This window comes from Triturus cristatus, chromosome 3_2 (genome assembly GCF_964204655.1).
Source record: "Triturus cristatus chromosome 3_2, aTriCri1.1, whole genome shotgun sequence".
Lineage (NCBI taxonomy): Eukaryota > Metazoa > Chordata > Amphibia > Caudata > Salamandridae > Triturus > Triturus cristatus.
In genome coordinates this window covers 814,523,512-814,539,569 of record NC_140584.1, presented here as the reverse complement: position 1 = coordinate 814,539,569, position 16,058 = coordinate 814,523,512, and the positions used below count along the sequence as shown (strand labels likewise).

Sequence of the window (16,058 nt, the reverse complement as noted above, 5' to 3'; positions counted from 1 at the left end):
AGGTGGCTCCTCCCCTGGACTACAGTGCGCATGGGCATCCTCTCCATCCTTAGATTGTTTTTTTCCGCCATTGGGTTCGGATGTGCTTATCTTAGCTCAAGTTAGGAAACTTTAGTTTAAGGCCAAAAGGCCTTTAGTTCTCGTCGGTACTGTTCCCGTTCGGTATCGACCAGTTTCTTTAGTGTTTTAGCACCTTCTTCAAGCTTTTCGGATCCGCTTTGGTCCGAACATCGAACTTCGATCGACGATGTAATCGAGGACTCCCTTCAAGAGATGTCCTTTTATACCACGCGAAATACCCACACATCGACGTCCATCCGGTATGCAACAAATGTCTCTCACCGGATCACGATGAGTCGAAATGTATGGCCTGCGCCCGGTTCCGCTCGAAGAAGACTCTCCGGAATCGACGGGCAGCGAGATTGGAGGCGCAGCAATCAGCGCCTGACCCGGCCAACATCTTTAGCACCGAGGACGAAGACGCCGAGAGCGTAGAAGACGTAGACTCCAGCCACGCTTCAGAACACGACTCCCGATCGGAAGAAGACGATTAGGTGATCTTTGCGGGCGAAGACGTCGTCGAAGAGGTAGGAGACTACGATGAGGCCCTTGGGGCCGAAGAAGATAGCTCCAGCGAAGAGCTAGGCCAAACCGTCGATACGGAGGCCGAGAAACTAAGTCGTCATAAGGCTCAGGTCGAGGGATCGCCTGCGGGCCTTACCCAAGATCGATCACACAGTACTGCGGCCCCGCCTCCAGGCCCGGCCTCGAACATTTCACAGGAGCCATTATTATCGCAGACGACTGGATTCCCTTCAGTGAAACCGAAACCGTCCATCGCACCGGTTCCATCGAAAGTGAAACCGGTTGCGATCGGCTCGAAGCCCTCCACTCCTTCGACGCCGGCTAAGGTCATCGGCTCCGACCGCGCCTCTGCCTATGGCACCGAAGATTACGACCCAAACCACCAAGGTCAAGGTGGCCGACCCGTCGACGTCGAAGACGGCGGCGCCTGCCAAGCCATCGACTCCGAGCGTCGATACCTCCCTTCGGATCGACGACCCAAAGACTGGAAATAAGTCGGATGCCGCTTCGACGCCTACCTCCAAGGTGCCGCTCGGTTCCAAGGCGCCATCTGCGTTCACCGTGCAACAGGTCTCAGCATCGTTGCAATGCATCGGGGACCGGGCAACCCTCCACTCTACGTCGGGTCCCGAAACGCACAAGGCCGCAAAATCACACTCGGCGCAGGCGCATCACATTTGGATTGCTGCCACCCACGGCGCCGAAAATGTTCGAGATTCGGACACGTGTCCGCCAAACACAGTCCCTATCCACTGGCCAAACCGATATCGAGCCTTCACAGGCACACTTTATAGACCCCGACACTGGTAGGTTGATGCTCCGCAAGCGGAAAATCACGCCAGAGAGGGGCTTGGACTCATACAAAATTCCTCTGAAACACAAATTGCCGGCAGGATCAGAACCAGTGCTTCATGAACACTTTCAACCCTTCCATCAGGATCCACCGTCCTTTTCTCCTACGCATTCAGAGGCAGACGCAGGAGAGGACTATGTAGGGGATGATACCACCTACCCTGGGGATATCGAGCCTGATGATCACTTGCAAGACCCAGATCAGGCATGGGATGACCCCACCAACCAGGGTAACGCACCAGATACTCCTGACACGCAGCTTTACAATATAAAGACCTCTCCCACGGAGGACACTGCTACCATAATGCCCTCATAGAACGGGCTGCTGCCAATCATGGAGTGGAACTCCATTCTGACACTGTAGAAGAAGACTTCTTAGTAGACACTTCGCCTCCTCTGAGAACTGTCAAAACTCTGCCAATGTTGAAGGGAGTTCTAAAACCTGCAAAAGACATTTTTAAAGAAACAACCAGGGCACGGGTGCTGAACCCCAGAATCGAAAAGAAATACAAGCCTGCACCCGGAGACCCTATGTACATTAGGGGTCAGTTACCTTTAGACTCCATGGTTGTTGCTAATGCTCGCAAAAGAGCCCACTCACAAACAACTGGTGATGCTCCTCCCCCCCGACAAGGAGTCCAAAGTGCTGGAGACATCAGGCAAACGGATAGCAGCGCAAGCGGCAAACCTCTGGCGCATTGCCAACACACAGGCACTCCTGGCCCATTATGATAGGTCCCACTACGACACACTAGAATCACTGCTACAACACTTGCCAGATGAATACAAAGAGGCAGTGGAGCTCCTTATCAGAGAGGGACAACTCCTTACCAATGCGTCCATCAAATGCGCCCTGGATGCAGCCGACACTGCAGCAAGGGCGATCAACACAAGCGTCCTGTTGAGGAGGCACGCATGGTTGAGAATCTCAGGCTTCAAGCCTGAGATTCAGAACAATATCTTAAATCAACCAGTCAACCCAGACCCTGAAGTTGACACTACCCTCGAAAAAATTAAGAAAGACACAAACTGCAAAATCAATGGGGGCTCTGCAGTCGCAGCAGTTTCGTAGTGGCTCCTTTCGTCGCCCCGGGAATAGAGGAGCAGCTAGAGGTCAGGGGTCCCAGCAGCAGTACAATAAAGGGGGCACACAAAGTAACTATGATAAAACCACCAGAGGTGGACATCGTGGATCCAGCACCAAAGGCAGAGGACGTGGGTATGGCAACACCAGGTCCTCCCCCAAAAACAAACAGTGACGCCTTCTCCCTGCCCCCCAACCACATAACACCTGTCGGGGGGACTCCAGCAGTTCCGGTCAGTCTGGAAAACCATCACCACAGACAGGTGGGTCAGGGACATTATCCAGTACGGTTACTGTCTAGAATTAACGTCCACTCCACCCAACATACCGCCAAAGCACCGTCCTATGTCCGTAGAGCACTTGGCATTATTGCAGCAGGAAGTACTAAGTATGCTGCAAAAAGGTGCAATAGAAGTCGTGCCCGTCAACCAACAGGGGTTGTACTTCTTAATCCCAAAAAAGGACGGTTCGCTCAGACCTGAGACCCCTCAACCACTACATTCTCTCAGAGCATTTCCATATGCTCACCCTACAGCAGGTTCTACCGCTACTCAGTCAGGGAGACTTCCTAGCCACACTGGACTTGAAAGATGCGTATTTCCACATACCCATACACCCATCACACAGGAAATATCTCAGGTTCACTATTCAGGGGCATCACTATCAGTTCAAAGTTCTCCCCTTCGGAGTAACAACGGCACCCAGGGTCTTTACCAAGTGCCTAGCAGCAGTGGCTGCACATCTACGGAGACAACACATTCACGTCTTCCCTTACCTGGACGACTGGCTTGTTCAGGCAAAGTCAGCCCAGCAATGTGCCAGCCACATGTCCCTCACCATTCACCTCCTTCACAGTCTGGGATTCTCACTAAATTACCCAAAATCACATCTCCAACCCGCACACGTACGACAGTACCTGGGCGCGACCATAAACACTCTGGCAGCCACAGCTCAGCCAAATTTAGTGAGGATCAACAGCATGCAACTGCTGATCACAAAGTTCAAACCTCAACACTCCCTTCCTGCGCGAGTGTTCATGCAGTTGATAGGCATGATGGCCTCCTGCATTTTCATAGTCCCGCACGCAAGACTACATATGCGCCTGCTTCAGGAGTGCTTGGCACGTCAATGGAATCAGGCTCACGGACAATTAAAAGACCTAGTGTTGGTGAGCGGTCGGGCATACAACTCTCTGCATTGGTGGAATCCACAAAACCTTTGCAAGGGCCGACCGTTCCAAGAGCCTGTTCCACAAATAATACTGACGGCGGACGCCTCTCTCCAGGGATGGGGAGCTCATGTACTCAATTATACAGTGCAGGGACTATGGACGACACAGCAAAAGAAGATGCACATCAACGTTCTGGAACTGATGGCAATCTTCCTAGCCATGAAGGCATTCAAAGTACATCTGCGCAACAAGGTCATGTTGATCCGGACGGACAACATGACTGCCATGTACTACATACAGAAGCAGGGAGGAACGCACTCTCCACAGTTGTCTCATCTGGCTCCGAGCATGTGGAAGTGGGCCATTCAGAGGAACATGTTCCTCATGGCGGAACACCTCCCGGGCAAGGACAACCAGATGGCGGATCTGCTCAGCAGACACAGCCACCAGATGCACGAGTGGGAGCTACATCCGTCAGTACTCCAACCGTACTTCCAACAGTGGGGTCATCCAGAGATAGACCTATTCCCCACAAACAAAAACGCAAAATGCCAAAGCTTTGCCGCCAGGTTCCCACATCCGCAGTCACAGGGCAATGCGATATGGATTAACTGGTCCGGCAGATTTGCGTACGCTTTTCCCCCAGCGCCATTAATACCGCTAGTGGCACGCAAACTGCGACAACACTCACTGACACTCATCCTAGTTGCTCCCACATGGGCACGCCAACCATGGTACACCACCTTTCTAGAACTTTCCGTGGTGCCGCATCAAAGGCTGCGGATCAAACCCGCACTTTTAACGCAGAACCATGGCGAAATTCTGCACCCAGATCCGCAACAGCTGAACCTGGCAATCTGGCTCCTGAAGTCTCCGAGTTTGGCTACCTAAACCTGCCACCTGAATGTATGGACATCATCAAGGAGGCCAGAAGACCCACTACCAGAGCTTGCTATGTGGCTAAATGGAAGAGGTTTGTCATTTACTGTAAAAACAATGACATTAACCCGCTGGACGCATCCATTCAAAACCTCATCTGTTACCTCTTACACTTATACCGATGCAATCTGGCATACAACTCCATACGTATCCATTTAACCGCGATGGCAGCCTATCTTCAAAACAGGCAGCACCTCTCTCTATTCAGCGTGCCTGCCATCAAAGCCTTCTTGGAGGGACTCAAACGAGTAATTCCCCCAAGACACCCACCGGCACCGGTGTGGAACCTCAATGTGGTCCTCACCAGATTAATGGGTCCACCCTTTGAACCTCTCCACTCATGTGAGATTCAATTCCTCACCTGGAAAGTAGCTTTCTTAGTGGCAATCACTTAGTTAAGGAGAGTTAGTGAACTCCAGGCACTAACCATTCAAGAGCCATTCATACAGGTTCACGCAAACAGAGTTGTACTATGTACCAACCCCAAATTTATGCCTAAAGTGATATCGCAGTTCCACATGAATCAGACTATTGAACTGCCTGTTTTCTTTCCAAGTCCACAAAATGTCGCAGAGAGAATGCTCCATACCCTAGATGTAAAGAGGGCCCTCATGTACTATATAGACAGAACTAAGGATTTTAGGAAAACAAAACAACTTTTCGTTGCCTTTTCTCCACAACACAAGGGCAACGCCATTTCCAAAGCAGGGATAGCCAGATGGATCGTTAAATGTATTCAAATTTGTTATCAAAAAGCTAAACGCACATTAACGATTCCCCCACGAGCCACTCAACACGAAAGTTAGGGGCGTCCATGGCTTTCCTAGGAAACATTCCTTTACAGGAAATATGTAGAGCAGCCACATGGTCCACTATACATACATTTACCAAACACTACTGTGTAGATGTACACTCAAAACAGCAGGCAGCTGTAGGACAGGCTGTTCTCAACTCTTTTTCAGACTGCTGCAGCTGGCACGGGCATCCGCCGCTAATGGAGGGACTGCTATATAATCTATGCACAGATATGAATTCATTAGCCCACATGCCTCGAACTGAATATGCTACTTACCAGTATGCATCTGTTCTTGGCATGTAGGGCTGCTGACATTCATATCGCCCACCCTCCTCCGCGGTGCCTGTAGCGGCTGCAGCACTCAGAATTACTGTATAGCATGGTCATCGCTTACTGTATCTACTCCATCACTGCCACAATGGCGAAAAACAATGTAAGGATGGAGAGTATGCCCATGCGCACTGTAGTCCAGGGGAGGACCCACCTATCTCGTGATACTTCGAAGACTCTTCCAGGACAACAATGTGCAATCATCCGGACCCAACACCAGGCGGCGATCTATGCACAGATATGAATGTCAGCAGCCCTACATGCCAAGAACAGATGCATACTGATGAGTAGCATATTCCATATTAGATTTAGATCTTTACTTTAATATGTCATGGTGTTTGACTTGCCTGAATAAGCATGCTCGGTGTATTAAAGGTGTTTGATTTTTAAACTACATATTGATGTATTCATTAAGAGTTGGTGAGTCTTTTTATTTTTAATTGGTTATCGAAAAATCCTTTACGATAAAAAAAAAAAAAGTTTGATCTAAATTTATCGCTATCCCAGTACAGAAATGTTTCAAGGAAATACAAAATCCTTATTAGTCGAGGGATACCTTTCTGGGGGAGTAAGAAAATAAATTTATAGGCGAGAATCTGCTGCACCACCTGTTATTCCAGATCAGCTTAGATTTCAGTGCACCTACCTTCAGAGCATAGTCGCTTTAATTTTCTACCTCGATCCATTTTCATTACACATGTTGCAAAAGTGGGAGAGATGGGGGACTGCCACTTTTTGGGAATGAGCAACTTCGAAGCCAGGGACCCAAAAAAAAGTATTGTTGCTGCCTCAACCTTAAATGGCAGTTAGAGGTCTGGATTCCAAATATCTCCCCCTGTAGGTCTGGTTCTATTTGAGCTTGTAGCTTCTCACCAATAAAAGTAAAGACTAGTCCAAAAGACGAATATTTGGGACAGAGGAACAACATTATGCGACCAATCGCCTTGCAGATGCTGACATTGGGGGGAAAAAATGGCGAACGAGGCCAAGAACATTTGCTTCAAGATATGTGGGCTATATGCTTGAAATTCACTCTTTGGATGGCCTTGTAGGCCATGAGAATATATCAGCTCCAAGCAGTGGAATCTATTTGTGCCCTCTATGTAATGGGAAATCAAAGCTAATGCCGATACTAATTTCCCAGCCCTGTCAGCTTGCTCCTGAAATGTGCTGATATGCTCTTTGACTATGCTAGATATCCAAGCGAAGGTGGGTAAATTATTGCAAAATTGGAGATAGAGTGCAAAGTCGGGCAAAATATTCGCATTATCCGCAACCACCTGATCCCAAGATTGTATCTGCCCGGCGAGCTTGAAATTACCAAAACCTAATACCCCGCCTATCCCATAATTCAGTAGTGCTGCGCTTCATGGGTAAACCTACAGCCGGCACTCCTTCAGTGGCATCTGGTAGTGCAACTGAGGGAACGGTTTCTTCTGGGAGTTGCGCAAACGTATTTGCCTCTACTTGCGGGAACTTGTATAAGGAGTGCTTTGGGCGATTTTCAGAATTTTCAAAAAGGCTGGTAGCGAACACCATACACAGTAAGCATGTTTTGCAAATAAAAGCAATTTAATCGACTATTCTCTGTGGTGGCGCAATTTAGCCAATCAAAGGCGGCTTGTTCATATTTCCTCATATGGGGAGTGCCAAGCCAACTTAGCCTATCAATAGCTGATTCGATGTCAGCCTAGTGCAGGGCTTTCTCCCTTGCCACAAACAATGTTGCGCATCATTTGAACCACCTTGACAAAAACAATTGCTGAAGCGTGATCAAAATATTTATTAGAAATACCAAAATGGGGTGGATCAGCATCTTGATAAGCGCTACCCGCCCTATAATAGATGTAGATTATGGCAGTTAGTTAATATTGAAGGTGAGTTGTTAAGCATGGGTGGTGTAGTTTAGCTTAAGCAGGTCTAAAGTCATGAGACGAAAATGCCTAAATACATTATAGTACCAAAAAACAATATTCACAAGGAGCTCATTCAGCGAGATCAGTACAGAATTCTGCAACTATAGTAATTGCTCTGAGTAAATTATAAATGAGTTATTCTATACATTCCTAACTCTCTATCGGATCCAAATATCTTTCATATTTTCTTCACGCAAGTTAATTAAAAAGCCCATATACTTGTGTATCCAATTTACCTGACTTCAGCCGAAGTAGGTAATTCTATTATGCAACACAGGTCTATAGCACCAACTTATTTGTTATACAGTCCATAAAGTACTTGCATATTATTACACATTTAATAAAAAGATATGAACCCCAGTCAAGGACAACAGACAAGAGCATAAAACAAGACGTCATTATTGTATCAGCCTCATCCTTTTGTACTTTACCAATAACCTTTTTCCCCCTTTTTTTCACTGTCACCCAATACTCACTGAAATAGGTTATGGTCACATCACTGGGGTTCACATCTTGTTAAATGTGTAATAATATATAAATATTTTATGGACTATATATAAGAAATAAATTGGTGATATAGACCTATGTTGCATAATATTACCTACTTAGGCTGAAGTCAGGTAAATTGGATACACAAGTATATGGGCTTAATTAACTTGGGTGAAGAAAATAATGTGTTAATTATGAATGTATAGAATAACTTTCATTTATGATTTACTCAGTGCGATTACCATAGTAGCAGAATTCTGTACTGATCTTGATGAATGAGTTCCTTGTGAACGTTGTTTTTTGGTACTAATCCAGTTCACAAGGACGTATGGGTTGCTCCTTGTTTTCTAAAATATTAAATACATTATAGGGCACATAGCTGACAATGGGTGGATAATGATAAAAAAAACTTCTAATTTTAGCCTGGTTGATCTTGCAGCCCCCAATATCTGTAAAGGATTGTATTTTAATAAGCGTTTTGAACATTACGGCTGTGCCTGCTAAATAAAGAATAATGTAATCCGCAAATAGCTTTAGTTTCAGGAAGCAGAGGCCGAATCTCTGGATCTTGTCTAAGGGCCGTCGCCAAAGGTTCTACAGAGTGAGCAAACTGCACCGGCGACATTGGACATCCTTGTTTCGTGCCACTTCAAATTGGAATAAGGCCTATGGTTTGATAATGGATCATATGTTTGGCCTCGGGCTTGGGGTCAATTTTTCCGCAGCCCTACTAATTTAGAGTGGAATTCTGAGCACAGAAGGATTGGGTAAAGGGCCTTCCACTGTACACTATCAAATGCCTTCTCGCCATCAAACATAATTATTGCAGTCTCTATTTTGTTTGTAGAATAATAGATTGCCCGAACAAGAAAATTTGTTTTTAGTTACGTTGATCTCCCAGGTAGGCCATTTTGGTCCCCACATACTACTTCTGATTCATCAGGGGCTAGTCTTCGTCATAATTTTAGCGCAGAGTATATAATTGCAATTCAAGAGGCTGATGGGAAGATGCAATCTGGGATGTTCAGGGGTTTGCCCTTCTTGAGAACTTAAAATAACTCCCTCTGTGAACTCCTGAAGAATTTCGCATCTATCCAGGATTTCACTAAATGGAACTAGAAAATTCTCCAGCTGTGCTGCCAATACTTTATAAAATTCAGACGGTAGGCCATTGTTACCCATGCTTTAGCTAGAAGTTTAATAGTATCTTGGACCTCCGTGCTGGTAATGGGAGTCCCTACCCTTTCACGAACCTCACTATTCAGTGAGGGAAGTTTGATCGGATGCAAGAAGGCTTCAATCGCACTAGGCAAGAGGTTGCTAGTGAAAGCTTGAAGATCTGCGTAATCTAAACACCCTGCCAATCTAGTCTTCTGTACCCGTGTGGTTCCGGTTTTAAGCAAAGATTGCTTTGATGACCTCCCTAGTAACGTTTCTCAGATAACGCCAAAAAGCATTTTGCATGCTTTCTCTTTTCGTAGTTCTGAATACAGGACTTTGGAGTGACCATCTCTAGAAGTAAAAAAATCTTTTAAATCTGACTTGCTGATGCCAGATTATCATTTGATTCGAAAGTGTGTAAACTAAGGTAGTCAATGTGTATTGCTCAAAGCCTTGTGGCAGGGCAGCAATTTCCTCACGTCTTGTGTTATTGACTTGGGCTGTATAGGAGATCCCTCTCTCTCCTAAACAGGAAACTGGAGGCTTTACCATTGTTTCTCTGAATAAACCCCTTCAGCGATGATCAAGATTTATCTAACGGCCATCGTGGTTGTTCTTTCAGAGGGCTGATGTTTTCAAGATCTAAATATGGAATTGTCAGAATGGGTTCAAGAGTATACGAGATCCAACTCCTCCCCCTCAAACCCCCCCCCCCCCCCCCCCTCCCCCCAACTGTGATACTAAGAAATCCATGCGAGACGCAAAATTGAAGCATTTGGCGAAACCAGTATACTCTCGTCTCGTAGGATGATCAAAATTGCCAGGGATCAACCAAAGAGAGGAGAGCACAACACTAATGGGCCAGAAACCGAGCTGATTTTGCTTTATTCCGATTCTTATTTTGACTTGAGCAGTCGCATTTTATATCCTGGATGAGGTTTAAATTGCCTCCAGTTAGTACTATTCTGGTGAGTGGGGCTTAAACATCAGACTTCTAACGGAGTCACCGCCACCGCATTCTCTATAGGCCCATAATAACTTAACTAGATTTGTGATTTGTTTGTAGACCTGAGAGCTAATCAGAAGCCACCTGGCGCTAGGACTTCCCACCACCCGTAACTCTTTGCCAATAAAATCATGGGTTAGCAGGCTGCAGATGCATAAAATACCTGTGATAAAAATTTCGGAGCAGTTGGTTGCTTGGCAGAAGCTTTCAAATGGGTCTCCCGAAGCAATATTATTTGTGTTCTGGCTGACTTAAGCCATGATGAAAATAGATCTAAACTTGCTATGATTATTAATTCCATTAGTGTTACAGGAAACCTCCCTTATGTTTGGAGTAATCCTAATGATTTCCACACTTTAGCTGTTCTAGCACCAGTGTCTGACACTGACCCAATAACCTTGAATTGACAGCTGCACTGCCCCTATAGAATGTTTTATACCCTAAAAATTCTCAGATTCTGGTTAGTGCCCCTATCCATAGAGCTACACCTACATGGAATTATTCAGCCTGTTTGTTTTTTAACTTTTCTATCCCCCACTGTAAGAGTGGGTGTCTGTTGCAGTAACTCCCCCCCCCCCCCTTTTTTTTTTTTGCCTAATAGCTGGTGCACTTTTCCTTGTTGTGCCCTGGGCTCCTGCCAATCAGGTGCACAGGGCCTGTGTTCCTTCCCTAAAAACTGCCTAACGGCCAAAACCCAAATTGGCAAACCCTGGCCACATGTCAGCCCCTGGTAAATGGTACCCTAGGTACCGAGGGCCTTGTGACCAGGAAAGGCCTTTAAGGGCTGCAGCACTCATTGTGCCACCCTTAGAGGCCCTGTACCCTAACACCCACACACTGCTCTTGCAGGCTGAGTGTCTGGATACAAGACAAAACAGAGTCGACATGGCACACAACCCCAAATAAGGACCGCGGATAAGCCAGCCTGCCAACCCCACCCCTCAGGTGGGGGAGGCGATGTGAAGCACATCTCCGGGCTCTCGCCATCTTGAAGATGGGAAGCCCTGCCCAATCAGGCCTAGGCTCCTGCCCCCCTCCCACAGGAGAGAGACAGGACAGGGGGTGTACCCACCCCAGGACAGGGACCCATTGGCCCCTGCCCTTCACCTACCTGTAACGCCCCTAAATCTAGTATTTAGGGGCACCCTGAACCTTCCTTCCCTAGATTCCAGATTCAAAACTACAAAGAAGAGCAAGAAGAAATAAGACCAGCCCTGCAGCTGCTAAAAAGAGGAAGACCCCAACTGCTTTGGCCCCAGCCCTACCGGCCTGTCAACCCTCAAACCTGCTCCTGCTCCAACCCGGCATCTCTTGTGGCCAGCAACCTCACAAACCCCGGAGGACCTGGCTACCTTTTGGCTCTAAGCCCCTGGGACTCCCATGAGTGGAGGCTCTACTCAAAACCTACCTCTAATCCCTGGCAGCAGCCCGGAACCGTGAACCCAGCACACTCTGCACTAGCCAAGCCTGGCCAGTGCCGGAGTGGACAATGACCACGAGGACGACCCCACGGCGACTGTGACCCCGAGTCCGGTACCCAAGGACATCCCTCGACACACCTGAACGAGCCTGCAGCCTCAGAACAAGGTGCCCCCCCCCACCAACCGCGATCAACAGAGGGTAAGATTTCCCGACACCAAAAGGCACCCCTACACGCGGCGCCCCACGGCTCCCTGTGCCCAATCCCGGGGCACCTACCTATCCTCCAACTACCCAACTTACCTCTCGAAGTGGTGGTGGCACCTGAAGAATCCTCGTCCCCGAGCTTGCGGTCTTTTTCCAAACCGGAGATTTCCCATTGAAATCAATTGAGCGCCCGAAGGCTCAAAAGCACCCTGCACCCAGCCGCCCGAGTGGCCCTGGCAGTGAAACCTCTATACCTACCTACTTCACCACTTGCCCGGAGTAAGTGACCAGGAGCCCAGCTCCCACAGCCGCGTGGCTTGCCAGTCAGCAGCCACCAACCAAGGCCCCCCTATCCCTCATAGTATAACATTGGGCCTAACTCACTCTGCACCCTGCCGCCCTAGAGTCGCTGAGGGTGAACCAACTGTACCTACCTGACCCTGGGGGACCCCTGAGTCTATACCCAGAACCTCTACTCTGCCAGTCGAGTACTTACCTTTAAACCAATAACTATGTTCGAGGCATATGAGCTGCAGATTATATACTGTGCATAGATCGCCATCTGGTGTTGGGCCCGGATGTTTGCAGTTTGTTTTTCCTCTTCGAAAGTCTTTGGAAGTCACGAGTTTGGTGACTCCTCCTTTGGTTCGTATTGAGCATGGGCTTCGGCTCCATCCTCAGATTGTTTTTTTCCGCCATCGGGCTCTGATGTAATACTTTGCGCTCCGGTTCCGAACTTCCCAGTTCACCAATCGACGCACAAATCCTCGCTCATCGAGCTTCTTCAAAGATATAAATCATCTTACTCATCTTCTCTTCGGCACTTCTTCGATTCCGGTGGTCGGCGGCCTTCGGGCCTATTCCGGCTCCGGTCTCGGCTGATGGAAAGAACTCCCTTCAAGAAGTGCCCTCGATGTGGGTCCAAGTTTCCCCACACCGATCACCATGAGGTGTGCAACCTCTGCCTCTCCCCAGAACACGAGGCCCGAGACTGTCCCGCCTGCAAGTCTTTTCGCTCAAAGAAGACCATTCGAGATCGACGGGCTAGACGCAACATGGCGCACTCCTCGACCTCCGCTCCAGTCAACCTCTTCGGGGACGACGTCGAAGCTCCGGGACAGCAGGACATCGAACACTAGGACGACTACCTCGTCAGCGCTTCCGAGGCCAACGACTCGGATGTGGCGGACATCACCCCGGCGCAGCAGGTCGTGGGTAAAATTCCCCCTCCCACGCCGATACCGAAAAAGGCTTCGGTCACACCTTTGCCTCCGGGCCTAGGCAAGACCAAGGACACTGCTTCTCACACACCACCTTCGGGCCCGGTTAAAGAAGCCTCTTAAGCCTTCCGGCAGCTCGGGCTCGAGCCAGCCGACCACCGGTGCCGAGAAACACCCTTCGGCACCGAAGAAAAAATCGGCCTCCAACTCCACACTGAACCAGGCACCGAAGCCTTCGGGGTCGAAACCTGCCCCTCCGGCGCCGAACAAACCTCACAAGACCCTCGGCACCGACACTCCCGTGCCGAGACCTTCTTCGGCACCAACCAAAAAAACTGTGCTTCCAAGGAAGCACGGCTTTGACAAGCCTAAAAAGCCGTCTGCCCCGAAACCTTCGGCGCCGACCGAACAACCAGTGTCACAGGAGCTTTTCACACCGGATCCTTTGCAAAAAACCCTCACCAAGGATCCAAAGACTGGACACTTGACATTGTCTTAAAAAAAGAGACACTTGGACAAGCCAGCTCCACCTCCAGAAAGAAAGGACATTGCTACCTCTCCTTTCAGGGTGCCTTCCCCACCTCCGCCTCCTCCTTCTCCACCTCCACCCCCTCCACCTCATCGTTCCCCCCCACCTTGTCTCCTGTCCCAGACGACTTGGGGGACCCTTACTATGATCCAGCAGATGTGCCACAAGATCCCACCCCTACTGGATCTCCAGACCCATGGGATGATTATAACAATCCGGACATCCCAGATGTCCCACAGGATGACCTTTACCCATCTAGGCCATCCCCTCCTGAAGATTCCCTGGGTTTTCACCACTTGCTACAACGGGCGGCACACTACCATGGGGTGGAGTTACATACCGACCCAGTGGAGGAGGATTTTCTCCTCGACACCTTTGACGATACACATAGGTCCACTGCCATTCTACCTATGTTAAAGGGTGTAATTAAACATGCCCCTGAGGTTTGTAAAGACCCAGTCAGGGCCCTAAACCCTTGGATAGAGAAGAAATACAAAGCCGCCCCCACAGGCCCTTCTTACATTAAAGGCCCTGCACTATTAGACTCCCTAGTGGTATCTACAGCTAGGAAGCGCTCAAATTCTCAGGCGTCAGGCGAGGCGCCCCCACCTGACTAAGAGTCCAAGCTCCTAGATGCGTCAGGGAAGCGCACTGCGTCACAAGCGGCAAATATCTGGCGTATTGCCAATACGCAAGCACTGTTGGCCTGTTACGACAGGGCGCATTATGATGAGTTTGAGACCATCATGCACCATCTCCCTGAAAAGTACAAGACTAGGGCTAACTAACTTATTCAAGAGGGAAAAACAATAACCAATACCTCGATACGATGTGCCCTAGATGCAGTAGATACAGCCTCCAGGGCCATAAACACCAGTGTCCTTCTCCATCGCCATGCCTTGCTCAGGGTTTCAGGGTTTAAACCGGAGGTTCAAGCCTCTATATTAAATCCCCCATTCAACCAAAATCATCTATTTGGCCACAAAGTAGACGAAGCCCTCGAAAAAATGAAAAAGATACAGACACTGCGAATCTATGGGAGCCCTACAAACACAGACTCCCAGACGCTCCTTTTGCCGTTCTTCCTTTCGGGCACGGGCAGAGGCTACTCCTCGGACATCGGAAATCCCCTCCTCAATCTACCTTCACGAAGGGTTATCAAAGAGGCGGATACAGAGGCAATAATAATAAGGGCAGAGGCAAAACAAATACCGCCCGCTCTGCCACACCTCCTGCCCAATGACTTTCCCCCGCTCCATCCAGACCATCCCACTCCGGTCGGAGGCAGACTACAACATTTCTTTCACGTCTGGGAGACAATCACCTCAGACAGATGGGTGACACAAATTATTCAGTCAGGGTATTGCCTAGAATTAACATCGACACCCCCCCAACCCCCCCCCCCCCCCCCCACATTCCACCCAGGCACCGCCCTATGTCGCAAGAACATACTGCGCTACTAACACAAGAGGTGATCTCCCTCCTGCAAAAAGGAGCAATAGAGCAGGTCCCCATAAATCAACAAAATTTAGAGGTCTACTCCCTGTACTTTCTAATTCCAAAGACAGACGAGACCTTACGACCCATCTTAGATCTCAGACCTCTAAACACCTACATTCATTCAGACCATTTTCACATGGTAACCCTCCAACCGGTTCTTCCACTTCTCTCCCAGAACGATTTCTCACCACTCTGGACTTGAAAGACGCGTACTTTCACATCCCAGTACATCCGTCTCACAGAAAGTACCTCAGGTTTGTGGTAGACGGACAACACTACCAGTTCAAGGTGCTCCCGTTCGGGGTAACAGCACCAAGGGTTTTCACCAAGTGCCTGGCAGTAGTGGCTGCACACCTCAGAAGACAGCACATACACGTCTTCCCCTATCTGGACGATTGGCTGATAAAAGCCACGTCCTACCAACAATGTGTGCAACATACCGCCGCTACCGTCCAGCTACTTCACCAGCTAGGTTTCACGGTGAACCATCAAAAATCCCACCTGGTACCATCACACACACAACAGTATCTCTGTGCCACCATACACCTCAAAAGCCATAGCCTATCCCAATCCTGCCAGGATTGCAGAGACACAAGCGCTGCGTCAAAAATTCCTATGTCAACACTCTCTCCCAGCAAGAGTGTTTATGCCGCTCATAGGGATGATGACCTCTTGCATCTTTATAGTGCCGCATGCAAGACTCCAAATGCGTCCACTCCAAGAGTGCTTGGCGCGCCAGTGGAACCAGGCCCAGGGACAACTGACAGATCTGGTGTTCGTAGACGGTCGCACCCATCGCTCTCTGCAGTGGTGGAACACCACAAACCTTTCCAGAGGTTGACCGTTCCTGGACC

At 48.8% G+C, this 16,058-nt stretch overlaps 1 protein-coding gene across 2 annotated transcripts in view; it reads left to right on the top strand.

Annotated features, from left to right (window-relative positions):
• The window catches only part of NOP58 (NOP58 ribonucleoprotein), an 80,041-nt gene that overhangs the window by 37,515 nt on the left and 26,468 nt on the right, over positions 1-16,058 (top strand). The gene's annotated exons all lie outside the window — the stretch shown is intronic.